Genomic DNA, 21,437 nt, shown 5'->3' with positions numbered 1-21,437 from the left:
ACAGTCATAAAGGAGGGTTTGCCCTTTATTTTAAAGAAAATTTGGGAATTTTATCTTTTACAGAAAAAGAGAAAAAAAAATTCAAAGTTGGGTGTTTTTCAACGTGCACTTTTTGACGATCAACCCTTATACAACTGTCATACCTGGACAGTTTTAATTAATTTTTTGTTTTACTGAAAATTTTCACAATGGCAAACTTAAATAAGTTTTTTTCACTATTAAAGAACTAACTTTATAAAGTAATAATTTTGTAATTGATCACGAAGTCCAAATTTGGACACTCATTAAACCAATTATACATTAAAAAGGAAGTAATCGATACAATGTAAACATTAACCAGTATTGATTAAAAGAACCTCTTATATTTTTCAGTTCGTCTAATAGATCTAAAAATAGTACGACACTAAAATAGTTTTGTTTTCCCACAACAAACCTAGTTTTCCTAAAAATAAAATAAAAAAAAGGGAAATGTAAGAACCAATAAGGCGTTAGATTTTCAGATAAAAGAGGTAAAGCAAGATCATTCAGCTACATGATTTGCCAATATTAGGAGTTAGAGGCAAAGGAAATAAGAGTCAAGCGACAGCCCTAATAAATATTTACAAAAATATCTACTAATATACTGGGAAATTAAGAAAAATAAAATATTTTCTTTACACCGCAATAATCTGGACAAATAATGATAATAACTAGTACCAATTATGCTTTTTTTGGTGACGTAGATTTATGCGAGAGGAAAGATGAATTGTGGGTAATTTCAGTCACTTATTTTGTATTTGTTTTAGGCCAAGCTTTTGACCTAGGGACTAGTTCATCTTCTTATACCGACTAATCATCATTTCAGATTGGACTTAATTATATATTTAAATTAAACCTTTTTTTTCTCGTACTCTCTCTTACTGAATATACTGTATAAAAAGATGTAATTCGTTTTTAAATAAAAGAAAATGAACGTACAAAACTGTCCGACATAAAATTTTTTAACTGGTCAACAGAAAATTATAAAAAAAATCTATAAAATGTAATAAAAAATAAATAAAAATAATTTTAAATGTAAAAATCAAAAAAATAACATGAAAAAGATAAATATTTCATTTTCTGTTAAGTAAATATTACAAACCAATATCGCTATAATTAATGGCTTCTCATTTTTTACAAACAAGAGATGTAAAAACATTTAGTTCGTTAAACATTTTGTAAATGTTTTTTTTAAATATTAAATCTATAAATAATTTTACTGATTGGATATTTTAAAAATTTAATGAGGAAAAAAAGGGATATACGCACAAAATTAATACGTTTTCTTGTCCAGTTCCAATGCAAGAACTATATAATAAATGACATTTAAGGTGTCCATCCAGAACCTTTCTTTTTGTTTTTTTTTTAACTCAACGTACGAGTAGACATAAAGAAAGTTAGGCGTTCATTAGACGAACGATTGCTGAAACCCTTTGGAGAACGAGAGAGATGATGCAGCGGAAAATGATGGTTACATGAACTAAAAGAAGAAAATGAATGAACTCTTGTGCATGAATTAATTTTACTCGCCATCATCGGTTCTCATCATAGTATTTTCTCAATTACATATATTTCAAATGCCCTTTGATTAGCAGTAGAGATATTTTTAAATTTGTAATTTTAGAAAATGGGCACGGGGTCTTAGCCCTCAGCTAGCCCATCTAGTTGATTAAAAATAATGAATTATTATTCTAGCAAAACACTTTGAAGTATTATTTTGACATTTTCCCTTCTCTAGGGTTCAATTAGGTTTTTTATTACCTTTGAATTTTATTATTAGTTTTATTTTTAATAAATCAACCTAAATAGAATTTTACTTCTCTAAAAGGAAGTACTATACTCGCAGTTTTATTTTGCTAATTACGTAGAAATACTTACCTATTTTATTCAAAACTTTTACTCAAGATAATTGCTTTTGAGGATTCCTTAGAGACCCTAACTATAAGCATTCAATAAAATGATCTCTACAGTTAACTCACGTCATACTTAACTTTTTAAACTGTATGTTTTTGTTAAGAAGTTAGTTAATGAGATATATAGAACGATTTCAAACCTTTATATCTCTCTTCGTACTGTTAAGAATTCAATGAATTCTTTGATGAATAGTAGAGAAAAGTTAGCTCTACGACTGGTTTTAATTGCAATTTTTTAGTGTTAATAGTTAATGAGATATGGAAGGTCAAATTTTGGAGGTTTGCACATACCTCCAAATTTCAAACCTTTACATCTATCTCCATATTGTTGAGAATACAATGAATTCTTTACCGAACTGTAAAGAAAAGTTAGCTCTATAATAATCTACTAGAGCAGAGCTGGATGTTACAAACTGGGTCGTCCTTACATCACAATATTAGTTCAAAAAACAGTGGAAAAAGTCGGGATTCTGGCCTAGGTTCTCTGAAAAAAGTGACTTTTAGTCTCAAATAACCATTTACTAGAACAGGGCTGGATGTTACAGACTGGGTCGTGCTTACATCACAATATTAGTTCAAGAAACAGTGAACCTAGGAATTCTGGCCTAGGTTCTCTGAAAAAAGTGACTTTTAGTCTCAAATAACCATTTACTAAAGCAGGGGTGGATGTTACAAACTGGGTCGTCCTTACATCACAATATTAGTTCAAAAAACAGTGGAAAAAGTCGGAATTCTGGCCTAGGTTCTCTGAAAAAAGTGACTTTTAGTCTCAAATAACCATTTACTAGAGCAGGGCTGGATGTTACAGACTGGGTCGTGCTTACATCACAATATTAGTTCAAGAAACAGTGAACCTAGGAATTCTGGCGTAGGTTCTCTGAAAAAAGTGACTTTTAGTCTCAAATAACCATTTACTAAAGCAGGGGTGGATGTTACAGACTAGTTCGTCCCTACATCACAATATTAGTTCAAAAAACAGTGGGAAAAGTCGGAATTCTGGCCTAGGTTCTCTGAAAAAAATGACTTTTAGTCTCAAATAACCATTTACTAGAACAGGGCTGGATGTTACAGACTGGGTCGTGCTTACATCACAATATTAGTTCAAGAAACAGTGAACCTAGGAATTCTGGCCTAGGTTCTCTGAAAAAAGTGACTTTTAGTCTCAAATAACCATTTACTAAAGCAGGGGTGGATGTTACAGACTGGGTCGTCCTTACATCACAATATTAGTTCAAAAAACAGTGGGAAAATTTGGGATTCCGGCCTAGGTTCACTGAAAAAAGTGACTTTTAGTCTCAAATAACCATTTACTAGAGGAGGGCTAGAAGTTACAGACTGGGTCGTCCTTACATCACAATATTAGTTCAAGAAACAGAGGAAAAAGTCGGAATTTTGGCCTAGGTTCACTGAAAAAAGTGACTTTTAGTCTCAAATAACCATTCACTGTAAAAACTCTGGCCTTGTTGGGTACAGAAAATCTAAACTTTTAAGATTGGTGGCAATTGTTAACAAGAGAAGTCTGCAGATTAATGAAAACAAATTTAATGCGGATGTTTAAATAACTTAGCCACATCTACTTAAGGTTAGCCTCTTTTTTATTAAAAATTGCTAATTTTTGATATTTAAAACTAGAATGTTAATGAGCATTATTACCATCAGACCTATCTAAGTCGATGTATATACGTACGTAATTTTTTATACATTAATTTAATTTAACAATTATGAAGTTTTTTGAATTAAATTATTTATTCGTTTTAATATTTCTTTTGTTAAATAAAAATAAAAGAATATTGGAGATTGTTTTCACAAAATTCTTTTATAGGTTATTTTTTGGATAAACATTTCAGCGACGTGTCTACCCATCACCTGGACGAATTTCATAGAAACTGAACAAATCAAAAAGAAAGAAAAAATTGACCACAGGTAGAACAGCCAGTTTTAATCTTTTGACCTTTCACTCGCAGATGCCACTACTGTTACGTTTACAAACGATGACAACATCAAGTTTTCAATATCTATATCTCATTCTCGCATTTATAAGTTCAAAATTGGAGTTTTGTTTATATGCCACCTACCAGACGGATGGTGATGATGTATTATTGCTCAGGAATTGATTAATTAGAAGTGCTATTTTCTCGAAAATCGATTTTCTATTACATTTGAACTATTGCTAGATAAGGAAATCGTTAAGGACCATTTTTTTCCTCAAATGAAATTCTTAAACCGGATTTTCCATTTTGATGAATGGTTTTTTCACTTTTTCTCGAAAATTGATCCAAAAATTCTCCTTATTTTCTTTTTTTTTAAAAATGCTTCTTAATTTTGTCTCTAAATTTGGTTTACACTAAAACAGGAACTTTTATTTGAATAATCAGGGGCTTTTCGAAGGACTTAGTTTTCCTCTAAAATATAAAGTAAAGGAACTTAAATTATTGCCTACTTTTTCAGGTGGACTTCACGTCCAACTACCAAATTAGGCGTCACGGACGGAGGTAACTAGCAAATGTTACTATAAAAGTTCTCATATTAAACATAAATAAAATCCAAGGCCTAGACCGGTGGAATCGGAACCGACTAAGCCAACAATACATCTCAGCTTGGCGGGTCCATCCCTAAATAACCTATGGTAGTGGTGCCATCCACTTCTAAGGTATAATTCTCGGTATACTCGTACAAGGTGTTCATTTTAAGACGGTTCAAATGCATTTCATGCTTAAACGGTTGATTTGAGCAAAAAGTGGTAGAGGAAAAATTTGTTGCCCGTCACCTCTAGTTTTAGAATATGTGACTTGATTTTAGATTCCTGCCCGCATACGCGGCTGACGCGCGACCAAAAGTGAGGGTTTGCAGTTGACCCCCATTTTCATATACACAGTTTTAAAAAGTATAAAAAGTTATGAAAGAAACCGGAAACCGCAATTCGATGTCTTTAAAATTAAAGGCGCTAGGCCATTTCAAAATCTGGTATTTACTAATCATATTTCATTTTTTTTAACTTGTTATCAAAGAGAAAGAAGAGCACGCGATAGGTCATTTTTATGTATTTTTTCATCTCCTTTCTACTAAAAATATTGCCAAGGCAGTAAAGCTAGTATTTTTCTTATTATCGAGATATAAGTCGTTTTCCGAGTGATTTTCTAAGAAAAATCAAATGTTAAGAGCTTTAGATGTTCTCAAGCATACCCAAAATGGCTAAAAAATAATTTTACATCTGTTACAAACACAGTTTAATAATTATTTGGTAATTTTGGGAGAGTTGCGTTTAATTACCAAAAAAAAAAAATTGGAAACCACCTGCCATATATTTAAGTGATCAAATATCTTTCATGTAAAGGATCAAACTTATTCTTTAATTTATCAAATAATGCACTTCACGCAGCTTGTGCAGCATGCCTTCAAAGGTGCCTCCTCAGATACAGAGAGCAGTTGATAACCTCCTGGCTTTCCTGGCTTGCGAGCCAGAGGAGGCACCTTTGAAGGCACAGTACATGCTGCACAAGCTGCGTTAAGTGCATTATTTGATAAATAACTCATCACACATTTAGGTATATTTATCATGCAACATACTTCTTTATTTTTATACATTGTGCCGGCGGAAACATTAATTTTAGAGAGACCTTGTTTTAGTTTTTTTCTATTTGTTTGTTGAGAAAAATTTAATTTTTTTCAAACACCAGCTGGCCCTTTTTTAAACTTTATCAAAATTAGTTTTAATTTTACAATTTTTTATAAATCTAAATACAAAATAACAATTCAATTAAAATAAACTTTTAAACAAGAAGATAGCTCCAATTGACTCAGCCTTTTGATTAAAATTGATACGATGATAAACGCAAAAGATTGACTGGTACAGTAACTATTCGCAGCATAGTCAGCAGTTTCCCTTTTATCTATAAATAGAAACTAACGACCCGGCTAAAAGTTTGGTCATTTTTCCCATAACCAATCTCGACTAAGTGGTGATATTGTACTCTGACAACATGGAATATATACGTGTATTTCCTTTTACATTATATCTAAGCCCGGACATGACGTCAGTAATGGATGCTGGAAAGAGAATTCCACAGTAAACAGATAAAATTACAGATTAGCTCAAATTTTTCTCTCTTTTCACTTTGTTAATAAATTTCGGTTAAACTATTTCCTTAAAACTTATAGTTTTTTTTATAGTTTTGTTCTGTTAGTAATACGTACACAGGTGATGTGACGTTTACATTACACTATGATGGTTGGTCCTCATCACCCTTAACACTGCATTGCCATTGCTGGAACTTAAGTCAGTTATTGCCAATGTGGAGTCATATTGACTCCATAATTTATTTTTATATTGATTTCAATTTTAATAATAGAATTTGCATTTAAGGATGAGAAAGGATAGGAATTAAGAACGAAAAAACAAATTTTGTCCACAAATCGGCTTTAACATTTCACGCAGAAGGAATTAACTTCAACTTAGGGATCGCAGTAATTTCAGTATTTTCTAGAACCCTGATTGGCTGCCTTCTGATATGGGACTTTTTCATTTTTTTAAATTACATTCACTATTTTTTCAATTACTGTGACGCTGTTGACACGGATCGGAAATTACCCAATTCGCTGCAAGTTTTTGCTGCAATTCGGACAGAAAATCAATTCTAGAAAGAGGCTTTTTTGTGCTTTGATACTTTCCATGAAAATTATGTAAATTTATCGAATAAGCCTTTAGGCAATAAGCTGGAGTCAAGATAATAACAGAAAATCTACTAATATTACCCATCAGGAGTCGTAATGACTCCGATGTATTTACGTGTAATGCCAATCTGGAGTCAAAATGACTCTTTATGATTCAAGTAAACTAATCTGCAAAAAGGAAACTAAGAATTCCACGGTCTTCAGCTCGTGACTATCAAATGGTGAGAGAGTGGGGATAGCATATCTAAGAGCATTTCGGGATAGCTATGAGATGTGGGGAAACAGAGACCATTCCTATTTCCTTGGAGTCAACTTGACTCCGCATTGGCAACGCAGTGTTAAAAAGTGAGTTTTTCGAAGAAACTGTTATAAATAGAAGTTATGGTTTTACAATTTTGCAATGAGTACCCCCAAGATAAAAAAATAAATTAAATGAAATAAAAATTAGGCGCCACGGTAGCCGAGCGGTTAGAGGCGAGACCTGCAAAGCTAATCTGTATTGTGGTACTGGGTTCGATTCCCCGGTCTTAGGCCTTGGATTTTATTTAATGGTTAATAAAAGAAATTTACTGTAAAGTATGTTTGCTAGTCGCCTGTAAGCTGTGATTGGTAGTTGGACGTTAAGCACCGCCTGAAAAAATAGGCGATTACTTTACTTAGAGAATAATAAAAATTATTTCACATTATTTAATTTTTTGAAGACTGTAGTAATTTTTTTTTAAATTGATTCTATTTAGTGAATAATAAGTTACACGATAATTATTCAATCTTCTGAGAAAAGGTAAAAGAATCTATCTTCGAGAGAAAAATCTTCGAACAAACTCCAATTTTATTGAGACAGAAGTTTCAAATAAAAGTGACCAACTTTTACAAACACCCAACAATCGTAAATAAAAAAGTCATAAAGACTTAATTAACAAGAAGAGTTATTAAGTTTGAAGAATAGGTGAAAAATTAGGAGTGGCTTAGGAGATACGGAGAGAAAATTATTTTCTGCAAAAGAAAAAATTTTGTGAACTACAAACAAATTAGTAAAAGTTTAGAAAGCATATTTGTAATCCAGTTCTTACGATTGAATTATTGGATAAGCTTAACTCTTTTACAAGACTTTTAAGCTCTTAAATAAAACCAAAAATACTGAATTAATATTTTTATTAGCTTCAGTTTGACTAATTTTGTTAAAAACTTTACAGTCGGAACTCCAAATGAAATCTGGAAGTAAATACAGTTAAGACAAAAATTATACACTTCTATAAAGGCCGACCAAAAAAGATAAAAAAAATTGTATTATTTGGGTGAGGAGGTGGAAGTTGTATCAGCTTTCGACTACTTGGGAATTAGATTCTCAAATTCTGGTTTGTTCCACCTCGCTTCCAAATTAGCCGCATCTAGGGCCTCATCTGCTGTTGGCTCAGTGTTAGAAGTATGCCGCAAGGGTAAATTTAGATCAAATGGAATGTAGAAGTAGGGTCAATGATGCTATTTCCATGAGTACTCTCTTTTACGGGGTTGAAATCTGGGGGTTGAGATATCTATCTGAAATAGAAAAAGCGCACCTGGAGTTCTACAAAAAGCTTTTTTCATTGAATAAAAGTACTCCTGCCTGGCTTATCCGAACTGAAATTGATCTGCTTAACTCCAGTTATAATGTGGTCAAATCAGCGCTGTTCTGGATCTGCAAGCTCCTTGAGATGCAAGACCATAGACTTCCTAAGTTGTGCTTTTTGAAGCTAAAACATATTCATTTTAGTCATAAACCCTCGATAAAGTACAACTGGTTTTCGCAGATGAATTATTTATTGAGTCTGATTGGCTCAAATGACATCCTTCTTGAAAGAGACCCCACAGCCTTTAAAAACTCTATCTCTGGAACATTAAATAGATATAAGGAATTCCAAAAGTCAAAAGACCTAGATCTAATGCACTCAGCAAAGTACAGCCCCATTTACAACGATATACTTGCCACAAGTTCGGTCTGCCAATATTCTAGCGAATTGAATTTGGCCATTTGGTATAGTGAAACTAGTCACACAATTGAGGCTTTCGGGCAATTACCAGATCAAATTGTCAGTGAAAAATGTCACACACCTAATAAAACCTAAGGAAATATGCACAATATGCGGGCGTAATGATGCGGAAAATTTGTACCACTTAATAGTAGTTTGTCCGGTTTACGAATCTCTTCGTAATCAGTACATACTGCAGGTTAAGAATGTATCAATGGAGCAGTTCCACAATGTGTTTGTTTTTAGGTGCGAAAATGTAATTAAACAATTATACCTCTTTACAATTAATTGCCTCAAAACACGATCATTTATACTAAATGAATAGTTTACAGTGTGAGAGATTGATTACATACTTATATCGCCACTTTTTGTCCGTTTATATTCTTGTATTCATAAATTATACATCTGTTACTTAAAATATGGATACAATGCAGTGTGCTGTATATTAACTGTTATTACTCTAGATTTTATAATTTACTGTTATATATTATATTATTTATATATTCTGGTCTCTTTTTTCTTACCATGTTGTTCACTATATTTGACCAGTCTTCATTTGTATGGGGTATGTCCCCAAGACAAATTATTATAAATAAAAATAAAGAAACTCCAAATGAAACCTAGATGAAACATAGAATTATCAGGGAAATTTGGTTTTGGAATTATGCCGACCAAACGCAGATTGTAAAAACCTACTTTTTCGAAATCAATAAAACCAAAATGGGCATTTAACTGTAAAAAAAACATAAAATCCAAATGCTGAACGAGGAAGTAAGAGAAAATATAATAAATAAAATAATGAAAACAAAAATAAATGTTTCTCGCTTTAAACTTCCAAGTGTTCACAAAATATTTAAAAAAAACAGAAACCGACCTAAAAACAAATTAAAATAATCCAGAAAAACGAGCAATGCTAGTTAATTAGAGTAAAAAAGTGGGTCATTCTAAACTCCTTGAATATTGGGTACTCAGCAAGAAAATAGGTGTAAAGAACCCTCCAAGACATAAAAGTTACCCATCACTGAACATCTCTTTTGTTCTACAGATTTTCGAAGAGTTTCTTTTGTTCTTCTAGAATTTCGAAATTTCTAACTTAATGGTAAATTACTCTCTTTCATAATTTAATGTTTTATTAAGGGTGTATCGAAACAATGATGGCTTTTTTTCTAGCATTTAGTTGATAGGCACGCTTCTCTAGATTTTATCTAGATTAAATAATTTGAACGTCCAGTTTTATTCGGATATAAAAATACAAATATATTTTGACTTTCTTCGTTTTTTTTTTAAATTTTTCAAATATTTTGTCGGTTTTCCAGCTCATAAAATTCATAATGTTATTAAGGCTGATTGCATAGCCAATTCGTACTGCATAATCCTGACTTTAACAAATCAGAGGAGGTGATATGAGCCTTGGAAATGAAGGCAAGATTCCTACTAGAACACAAGACGATATTTTTAAGTTTAAAGAGAAGGCTATCATCCTAGTACAAACACGTAGAAAACTAGCAGGCATTTTAGGAGTGCCTCAATCTTTCACAAAATGGGGTTTCTTTTTTTTGCGTTTATTTGTGCTACAATCAGTGCGTTGGCGCTATAAGTAACAGTGATAACCGAGTAACAAACAAGTAACCAGTAGAGAAGTTACCCAGTGGTAACACTCCCTAATATTAGACTGTTAGTACCACTTTCAAGTCATCCAGTCTCAAAGGCCTTCCTATATTTTTCAACTCCTTAAGTTTAAATCCTCCATCCATTCCCGTAACACTAGATCTCGCTCATCTGATCTCTATATTCCCTCTCACCGTACCTCATCCTTTGACAAGTCCTTCCTAATACGTGCTACCTCTCTCTGGAACTCCTTGCCTTCATCTGTCCGCCATGCTCCTACCCTATCTATCTTTAAATCCCGTCTATTCAGTTATCTACTTTCTATTCAGCTTCCTCCGAAATTCTAATTGTTTTAATTTATTTCCTTAATTTCTGCTGTTTTATTATTTTATTTTTACTTTCATTTTCACTTATTATATTTTCACTTTTGTAAATACTTATTTATTTATTTAATTTCTGTATAATCGCAGGCCAAACTGTTAAGGCCTCTATTTGTTCCTGTATTTATTCTTAGGGGACAATTGTCCCAGAATAATAAATCTCTTTTCTATTTCTATTTCTCTTCACTGGAGAGGAGATCACGAGGCCACTGTCTTTTAAGGCGTCTTGTCCCGGGTTATCAGGAACAGTTCTAGAAGAAAGATTTTTGAGCTAGAGGATTTATATGAGATTGCAGGCTGAAGTGGAGTTTTCTGTATCGTGTTTTCAGCAACTTCGGTGATAAAAAGAATGTTAAGGTCAGTGTGTATTAGTCAGGTTGGAGACATAAAATGGAGCGTTTACGATAGTTCGAAGTATTTTAGTTCTTTGGAGATTGGAGCGTTTAGTTGAACCCCACAGCTCCTATTCCATACGCCCAGATGGGTTTCAAAATCGAAGTATAAATCAGTCTTTTGTTGTCCACAGAGAGTTTTGATCTATCTTCTAAGAGTCTTTTAAGTAGTCGATATTCAAAATAGGTATTTGCATCTTTTAATTCTGATTTAAAGTAAAACAACCAGAAAACTGAAAGATATAACGAAGTTTTAAAAAATGCTTTTAAAACGCTAAAACATTCTAAACACTTTCCTTTATTTTTGTATCAACCCCCATTTATAAATAAACATTTGTCGCTAAAACTATGTTTATTGCATAACTCTTGCATTTCTTAAAACCATTAAAATTGATGCTGAATATCCATAGCAGTTGTAGTAGATTTTTAAGTTGCAATTTTCTCGCCTATTCTCTCATATTTCGCCACCTTTCATTCAGTAAAGTAAAATCAGCAGATATCAATTGGTTTTCAGCTATACAATGAGTTCAGGACGTAATAGTCCTTAATGTGATACCATAAAAAAAATTAATTAATTATAAAAAATGAATATTTTAACGAACAAAATATAATAAAATGTATTAAAGTAAATATTTTATAGAAAGAAAAACAAAATTGAATTTCATTCAAATATTCTGGCAGAATGTAGATTCCATTCGACCTCGTTATAAGCACAGTTCCCAGGTAAATTAGGTGAGTTCAAAAGGTCAATAGCGATTATATTTGAATAGCTGGTATTTAAAAGTGGAATTACTATAGAAATATTTCAAATTTTGTTTCAGATATTACTTTTTTTAAGCAATTTTTTTTGTATTATATTTTCATTTTAAAAATAGGAAATTAGATTACTTGAATGGATTTTATTGAATTTACCCTTTTGTATTCAATTGGGTGTGGGTCGCTTATTTTTTTGAATTTATAATAAAGTAATGTACTAACTGTGTCGCCGAGATTCAACCTGAATATTATTTTACGTGTTTCCATTAAAAGTTTAAAATCCAAAAGATTTGGAGCTAGGATTTTAAATAAATTACACGTTATTTCTTTAAAGAGTAATTCATTTTCTCAAATATCTGCAGAAACTTCAAATTAGATTTAAAAAAAAAATAATAATAATAGAGTAGAACAGATATAATAGATCAGCTTAAAATTATCAAAATTTAAAGATTCTACTTCTGATTTTCACTTGCTAAAAATTATTTTTCATATTTCAGGCCAAAATTTTGAGTAGAACATTTATAATAATATAGAGGACATCTTTTTTTTAAATTATTGCTTCAACTAATTTACCTACTGACGATATTTGGTTAATTCAGATACATCTTTTTATTTTATTACTAATTAATCAAAGCTGAAATAGCATTTTTAGCGCTTTTGATTCATTGATTGTGAAAGATTCCACAGTTTTTATGAAAATATTTTTAAAGAATATAGTCAGGATTATTGGCAAAATAATAACTATATTCATTCGGTTATATGAAATTAAAAACGTATCATTTTTGAAATAAGAAAATTTAGTATTTCGCAAATAAATGAAAATCAAAATGGCTACTAAATGCAGAAAAGCAAGAAGCGACGCTAAATTTATAATTAAATGGATCCTAAATTTCATAACCTGAGATGATAATAATATTTTTTCAACTAAGAATAAACGTTAAACTTGAAAAAAATAATATAAAAATTTAAAATACAAAATTTCAGGGATGTAAGAGCAGAAAAATTATCTGCAAGCGAACGACCTTTCCGGGTCGGAAATCATCACTACTTTTGCATCCAATTCTGTAACATTTTCAAGGTAACTTATATATTTTATTCTTATTCTTATTTTCTTTCAATAACAAATAAACATGTCGGTTAGTTAAGAAAACATTTAAACAAAAGCAAAATTAAATTATCGGCGAATAAATTTCTACCACCATCATTTGCTAGAAAACTCATGCGCGCGTCTAAAATACATCAATGTCGCCAATGTAAAATTTACACAAATCTTCTACGCCCTTTAAATTTTAGTCAAAAAATAAAAAGAAATTAATTTGTCATTTTTTTAAATTAAAATATGAGGCGTTAAATATCAATTTATCATTTGCGGGGAAAAGATACAATACTACGTAATTTTAAATTCAAATTTGTATTTCATTTTTAAAATTTTTGGACCGGAACAGCAGGAACTATTACGCTCGTAGTCTTGAAAATTTTACCATTTAATTAGAAGATAGAGGGAGAGAGAGAAACATTTTAATGCAAATATTTGCAAAACAAACAATTCAAAAAAAAATTGAAATGATTCTATGCAATTATTTATTGAACTTATTATATTATATATTTTTTTTAACTTTGTTACTTACGTTGAATTATTTTTTAAATATATTTGATGAGTTGAATAGAAAATGAGAACAATATTTGCAGGTATCACTTCATGAAGATGTTGGTACAGTAACTGATAATACATACTGTTATCTCACATAACACTGGTCACTCGCAGGAGTTTTGTTAATATTTTATTATTTTTAAATATTTATTTCTTTGAAATTCAACTAAAACAAATAATATCAAGTCCCGATTTTTTTTTTTGCTACAAAAACAATTTGTATTTATCCATTTTTAAATTTCAATGAAATTAAATAAACTGAAAAAATATTACGCGTTATTTTTCTTAAATATATAATATATTTGTGGTTAAAAATTTGGTGCACGCGTATTTATGAAAGAGAGGTCGCGAACGTCTATACTGAAGGTACGGTGTCGCGTCCGAGACTGCTAGAAGGCGGGCCTGTCTCAGCGCACCCTGCTGGAGTACACCAATAACACACAATATACTCGTCATTCGCTCGGACTAGAGTTCCCCCTGCCACTACTAACACTGGGTGGTTGGTTTTTAGCAAATTTTGACGTCAATTTTATTACTATTATTATAATTTATTATTTAACCCCACTTATAATAGGTATTGATAGATTGAAATAACAAGCTATTAAAAAAAATTACTTTAACTAAAAGATCGATAGATAAATTCACCGATATTCTCTCGCTGAAATTTACTCAGTTAAATTGAAGCATTCCCTTTAAACCAGTTTCTAGGTAAATATTTAATTTTAATTAAAATTCAAAATATTTATCAAAGGAGCAACACTATAATCAAACAAAATTTGGTTTTTAAGACTCGAAACTACTTCCAATTATAGCAACTACTACTAAAGTTCTACCCCTATACATTTTATTCAAATTTGGAATTTTTCATTCGTATAATGCAGTTTGTAAAACTATTCATTACTAAAAAATTAATACTTTTAGAAGTGGATCTATCCACATCCCTCATCAAAACCCTCCGAAAAGATTCTCCTAGAGAAATTACGCGAATAAAAGTTATTTATCAGTCTAGAGTTGTTTAAATAAATTAGTATATTTAAATTCTTAAATTTTAATAAATTCTGAGAAAATTCACTCAGATATTTTGGACCTTTCAGTTGAGAAATTTTCTCCGAATTGAGTATTTTACTTACATTATTTAATTATTTACCAGGTGATAAAACAATTTACCCAGAATCTGTAGGAAGAGAATTGGGAGCCGACGGTTAATTCTGGGCGACCTCCTGATATGTACCCAACCATTTGTGATATGGATTTTGACAATTAGAGACAGATATTACAATTTTCTGGTCAAACTATGACTCATTACCTAATTTTTTCTTTGTTTTTTTAAGTTCCATTCCAAAATCTGGGCGACCTGATATGTACCATCCATTAGTGATATGGATTTTGACAATTAGAGACAGATATTACAATTTTCTGGTCAAACTTTGAGTCTTACCTAATTTTTCCTTTGTTTTTTTTTTAATTTCATTCCAAAATCTGGGCGACCTGATATGTACCATCCATTAGTGATATGGATTTTGACAATTAGAGACAGATATTACAATTTTCTGGTCAAACTTTGAGTCATTACCCAATTTTTCCTTCGTTTTTTTAAATTTCATTCCAAAATCTGGGCGACCTGATATGTACTATCCATTAATGACATGGTTTTTGACAGTCAGAGATAAGTATTACAATTTTCTGGCCAAACTTTGAGTCATTACCAACTTTTTCAACTGTTTTTGATCTTTTATTTCAAAATCCAGGACACCTGATAAATACTATCTATTAGTAGCATAGATTTTGGTTGTAAGCAACGGATTTTTCAAACTAAGTGCATTTCTAATCTTTTCCATAGTTTTTGATCTTTTATTTCAAAATCCAGGACACCTGATAAATACTGTCCATTAGTAGCATAGATTTTGGTTGTAAGCAACGGATTTTTCAAACTAAGTGCATTTCTAATCTTTTCCATAGTTTTTGATCTTTTATTCCCAAATTAGGTGACGCTTTATATATTTTTACCACGTAAACACAAACATTTTAGAAAAAAAAAATCCTAAAATCGAGATAATAAAGTGATAATATAACTTTCTAAAATTCCATAGTTTCTTTTATGATGGATTCATATCTAATTTATTAAACTATTTTTTCTAACTTGTGAAACCTAAAAATGGATGCATCCTGAATGTTCTTAATTGATAAGATTACAAAGAGTAACAGAAAGCTTAAATGAAAATAATTATGTTCATTACAAAAAAAATATCCATCTAAAATTCTCTCTCAAAATGGTAAAAATCTCTCCTTAAAATGAAAAAGCTTTTGGAGAACTTAAATTACATTATTATGTAGGTAAATCACTAAGATGACCTTCTTTTTCTCACATTCTCTTGGTTATTTCTCATTATTATTCTCAAGTGATCTTCATTAAGTGAAAAGAAGGCAGTTTGTGCGCTGGAAGAAATAGAATTTAATAATGAGGTGATATTTACTCGTAGAAAGATGGTGTAGTCACTTTATAATTTAGTTTACGAAATTGTGAACCTTTTGTACTTTTAGCTGATGATGAGGTTAAATTGTAATAACTTTAAGTACACCCAAATGAACGGTTCTTTATCGTTTTCTTCACAAAAGAAATGACAAAATAAAAGAAGGAACCAGTTCAATATTTTTTGAGTAAGTAAGCAAAGTGTTTTGTCCTTAACTTTAATGTTTTAACCTTAATTTAAAACACTGGTAATCTTTGGAAGTTCAAATTGGATATATCGATTAGTAATATTAATTACAACTTTATTGAGAACGGTTTTCAGTTTTCAAAGATTGTCTTCAAAACTTTTTCATTCATTTTCTTTAAATTTCTTACTCAAATTTTATTTCGAAACAGGAATACTCTATTAAAAGGACACTTCTGGGAAAGAATTCCAATGATTTCCTCTGTTGTGCCCTTTTTGGATAATGTTCGTTCTCTTTATGTACGAGGGTCGTTTGAAAAGTCCGTACAAAGTCAGGGAGATAGCACTACTGGCGCGTATCGAGGTTATGTTTAGTTAGTAGCATCTCTTGGAAGAACACACACCAAGTTTCAGCCAGATCAGTCTATTTCTTTGTGTTTGGCATTCGTTTGAATCGAGGAAATCGAGTGATTTTCAAATGAGTGTGAAGTGTTGCAAGAACGGTTTGCAGCTGTTCCAGAAGAATCCGCAGGACTTTAAGCGTCGTTTCGTCACTGTGGATGAAACATGGATACATCACTACACTCCTGAGACCAAAGAACAATCTAAACAATGTGTTACCAAGGGGGAATCTGCGCCAAAAAAGGCGAAGACCGTTCCTTCGGCCGGAAAGATTATGGCGACTGTCTTTTAGGATTCGCAAGGAATAATCCTCATCGACTATCTGGAAAAGGGTAAAACTATTACAGGTGCATATTATTCATCGTTATTGGACCGTTTGAAAACCGAGCTGCAAGAAAAACGCCCACGATTGGCCCACAAAAAAGTCCTTTTCCATCACGACAACGCACCAGCTCACACCTCAGCAGTTGTGGTCGCAAAATTAATGGAAATAGGGTTCCAACTCGTTTCACATCCCCCTCTATTCACCAGACTTGGCTCCCTCGGACTACTATTTGTTCCCCAATATGAAGAAATGGCTGGCGGGAAAAAGATTTTATTCAAACGAGGAGGTGATTGCAGAAACGAATGGCTATTTTTCAGACTTGGACAAATCCTATTATTCGGAAGGGATCAACAAACTAGAGCAGCGTTGGACGAAGTGTATAAGCCTAAAAGGAGACTATGTTGAAAAATAAAAAAGGTTTACCCCAAAATATTAAGTAGTTTTTATTTTTGCACGGACTTTTCAAACGACCCTCGTATGTATTTTTAAAATAAGTAAAATATATGTTGCGGAGCAGCCAGTCAACGGAGCTGTATGTTACATCTTATTCTATTTTATTTGGGGGAGACAATTTTGTTGAATTGAAAGAGACACAAATCTGATCCACCAATCTTTACAGAAACATGGAAATCCAAAAACCGGTTAAAATGATTTAAAAAAAACAAACAAGTATACCCGGACAGATAACAATCTGTCCTAAGTGATCACTGAAATCTCACTGAAAAAGTGTAGTCTCACTTGAAAAACCAACATTTAATTGAAACGTCCCATAAAACTGACTTAAAACGCAATCAAGTGAATAAATTTCCTCATTTTATTGCAATATATCCAAACAGGTTTTTATGAATTTTTTTGAATCATCAATTTGTGATCAAATAATCGCTGAAATATTATTTTAAAATGTCTAGCCAAAACTTTATCGCTTTTTCTTAAAATTTGTCAACGGATATTGATATTGAACTCTGAATTATTCACCTTGAACTTGTAAATTTGTAAATCTAGTCCCAAACAACCTCATTGAATTTAAAATTGGTCAGTTTTCTTTGTTGGATGATGGACACTGACACACGCATACATACAAACAAACACACAAAACAAACTCATCATTTCCATCAGTTTGGACAGGATTGCCAACTGTGTTCAAGGTGATTGTTAAGTAAACTAAACGCGGTAGGCGCTCGTCATAAATACAAGTGTACATCTTCACTTGGCGTTTGGCCAATATTCATTCGTAACCAAAGAAGATTTATTCTGTTATTTATTTTTTTTTTTAAATTTAGTGTGAAACGATTTTAAAAATAAACCACTTAAATACATTATATCCTAAAGTTGTTTAGTTATTAGTCCTCTTAAATTACAATTTTTAAGCTTACTGATTTTTGGTTTTCCTTTTTTAACATCGCTAAAACAGAAATAATACTGCCGAAAAGGTAACCAGTGTACTTAAATAATAATTCTAAATTGTTATTAGGAAAGAAAAAGATTAAAGAAATTTTCTAATCAAATTTCCAAATACCAGAATAAGTGGAAAGTGTTTCGAATCAATAGTTTTTCATCATTGAAGGCCCAAACAATTCAATAACGCTCTTTTCAGCCCATTTCCACTTTTAACAATGTATCTGGAGCATTTATTAATGGTAGGGAAAATGAATTTATTTCTCTGTCCCTCAAGGGTTCTCCATTTTGTGAAATATAACTTGCGGGCTTAACAAACTTATTTTTTAATATTAAAATTAGGCTATTTTAAAAGTAATAAACGTCTTTTAATAAATACTTAATCTTTTTTTATGAAAGATGAACCGAAATAACTGTATGAAACAATAATCAATCTCTTTAAAAGAGAAATGGACTTAAGTTTATTGAAATGTAATTAAAAATGAGAGATCATCATTTTGTAGAAGTATGAATTCAAATAAATCAGAAAAGAATAACATTAAACCCGAACTTTGGTGAATTTATTCCTTTAATTTCTTTTTAAGAAACACAACAGGTCTTTCATGGGAGGAAAATGATAAGAAGATGTTGCTGATCTAGATTAGGGACGGGACTTATGCCCCACGGCACCGCAGCCACAAGAGACTTATTGTGTTCTCCCCTTTGGATCTAGTAGACGAAACCTCCCATACTAGTAGGTTGAGGACTTTTCCCACTAATTCTTTTTGAGCTACTATCTCCTTTGGTCTCAAAGAGCCAAAGATTTCATAGCGCAACCACTTGATTGCAACGTAAAAATAGAGAAAATCATTTCTGGGAGACACCCTAAGCAAGGAGCCTCCGTTTCTTAGGGTTACCGTTTCCGCTTCCTCCAGGTACGCTCTCCTGTGGTTTCACCGCATCCATCTTAAGATCTGGGTACAATACTACTCTTAAAGTTCAGAACCATCCAGTGTACCTTTCTCAGAAACTCGAAGAATACCACTAGCTGGTGATTTTGGATTTTTATTTTCAATTTTTTTAAATCATTTTGGTCCCACATGAGGTGGGGAATCAATGGTCACCTGTGGCAGATCCCTCCTAACACAGGAAGGCTACTTTTACAATGGGGTTTCGCCTAGTGTCCCAAGGTGAAGTCCCCATCTCAGCTTTGGTAGAGATCCAGGGGCTCAGGAAAGGGATAGACAGGATTAAAGAGGGGATAGAAGCAAGGATTAGCAGTGGGGATATACCACTCCTATACCCTATGTATACTGTATAAATGTATTGGGGTGTTACAGTATATGTTGCTCATGTTCATATTGTTAGGCTGGGATGCCCGCAGGGATGCCAAGTACCCTGAAGAAGTGGCTAATCCACTTCCTTCTACGGGATTGCTGATCTAAAAAAAAAGCTTCTTTTTCATAGGAACGAAAAATTTGATTACAAGCCGAAAAACATTCTGAGTCTTCCAATTCTTTCAGAATATTTGGTTTAGGTGTGACAAGATAATATTCTGTAAAAACTATACAGAAAATAGTTTTAAAACATCAGTTTCTTCAGTGGCAAGACGAATTTCAAAGGATTCAATTTGTCTTATCCGTTGACACAGTTATTTCAGCGACAAGCACAGACAAATCATCAACTTCACCAAAAAAAAATGTAATTAAAAAAATTATAATAGGACTAAAAAGTTGTGAATCAAGATGTGAACCCACAAAATGCTTCCACGGCACTCTGGTATTACTCTCCGGCGGGGCTCCTGTCTCCTTCAATTGCAACCTTCTAGCTTACATCTGGTGCACTACCTTGGGCTGTACATAGAGTAACCTTAAATGAGACCAAAACTAGAATTTAAAGACAAACAATGACTAAACATGCCAAGTATCATTTCCAACTTCACAGATTACAATACAAAATTGCGCTGTACATAGTAACAATTATCAAACCCTCGTAGAATCTAGATCTTGGTTGGGTTTCAGCCTAACCAACAAATATGCAGAACCATACAGTCATTTCCAGTCTAAGTTAGCGCTACAGAAAGATGCATCTGCCTACATCGGAAACCTTGCTTTTCACGTGGTCCTCTACTCTCTACATCCTCTATTACCTTCGTACAATCTCCTGCATCTCCTACCATTCCCAAAAATCCACCACGCCGACTTAACTGCCAGTAAGGACTCACCAGTTCCACTGGTTCACGAAGAGGATGCTTTCATTGGGTAATTTCTCTTCCCAAACCTTATTTATTCACACTTTAAATTTCTATCAAAGTACAAGACAAAGAAACAGTTTTAAGACCAATATAGTTACACGTAAGTACTTTAATTGATAATTTTAATTGATAAGATTGGCGGAAATCTTAAGGTTATTTATAGTTATCAGTTTCATGTTTGTATCATAGTTTATCGAGCTAAATTGTGATCACTGAACATGCTGAAACGGGATGATAATCATTAAGAATTATTGTTCAATCTGAAATTGTAACCGTTGATATTATGTAGTCTTCGAACTTATTGTTTACACTTTTTTTATTTAATTTTACATTTTTCTTTTCAATAAAAATGTAAAACAAGAGCCAAAAACAGAGGAACCAACAGTTTTTCATCAGTTTCATCATACTAGCCTTTGTAAAACATCATTATACGAAAGAAGATACTATCTTAGCTTCAACATCTTGTCGTTAAATTTGTTTTTTCATTTATAAAGATGTATTTATATCAAATATTTGATGCTGATTCCTCTAGATTGCATCATCTCTACCACAAAGTAACCGCCAATTTCTATGCAAATTGAAGCTAGCTAGTGGGCGGTAGAAACTTCTGCCAATCTATTTTTTCCTTATTTATGTCCACTGAAAGGCTACTTACAAAAGATTTTTTGTAACCACACACTTTATGTATGTAAATTACCAATGATTTATACCATCTTTGATAGCAAAGACAAATAAATTAAGAAGAAATTAAAGGTGGTTATTTTCAGAAACGATAGATTTGTAATTCACAATGATTTCTGCAATTAGTATTATGTAATTCTTTTATTCTTATGTACTAATGTAGAACTACGAGGTGTGGCTATTAAATAGCGAGACTATTGCTGTAAAACATTTTATTTTAAATTTATACATATTTAGTTATTATCACCTTCAATATACACCCCTCCTCTATCACTACAACGCTCCATGCGAATTTACCATTGTTCGAAACAGTGCTGGAAGTCTTTTTCTGTGAGCTCCTGCATGACGTGTG

At 32.1% G+C, this 21,437-nt stretch overlaps 1 protein-coding gene and 2 long non-coding RNA genes across 4 annotated transcripts in view; 2 read left to right on the top strand and 1 right to left on the bottom strand.

The window, feature by feature from the left end:
* Positions 1–13,506, bottom strand: part of LOC141447041 (5-hydroxytryptamine receptor 1-like) — a 590,328-nt gene extending 576,822 nt beyond the window's left edge. For both annotated transcript variants that reach the window (XM_074114185.1, XM_074114188.1), the window contains exon 1: positions 13,373–13,506. The gene's annotated coding sequence lies outside the window, so the exon portion shown is untranslated. The remainder of the gene's footprint in view (positions 1–13,372) is intronic.
* LOC141447053 (uncharacterized) overlaps positions 1–21,437 on the top strand; it is a 289,468-nt gene that overhangs the window by 222,382 nt on the left and 45,649 nt on the right. The gene's annotated exons all lie outside the window — the stretch shown is intronic.
* Positions 3,720–13,537, top strand: LOC141447051 (uncharacterized). The gene is made up of 4 exons (XR_012454102.1): positions 3,720–3,854; positions 11,629–11,720; positions 12,729–12,822; positions 13,434–13,537. It is a non-coding gene; the product is annotated as an uncharacterized lncRNA (long non-coding RNA).

The sequence above is a fragment of the Rhodnius prolixus genome, unplaced genomic scaffold (genome assembly GCF_049639745.1).
Source record: "Rhodnius prolixus isolate KJV_2025 unplaced genomic scaffold, Rpr scaffold_7, whole genome shotgun sequence".
NCBI classification, from domain to species: Eukaryota; Metazoa; Arthropoda; class Insecta; order Hemiptera; family Reduviidae; genus Rhodnius; species Rhodnius prolixus.
Note: the sequence above shows the minus strand (reverse complement) of the source record. Positions and strands in the feature narration are given on the sequence as shown.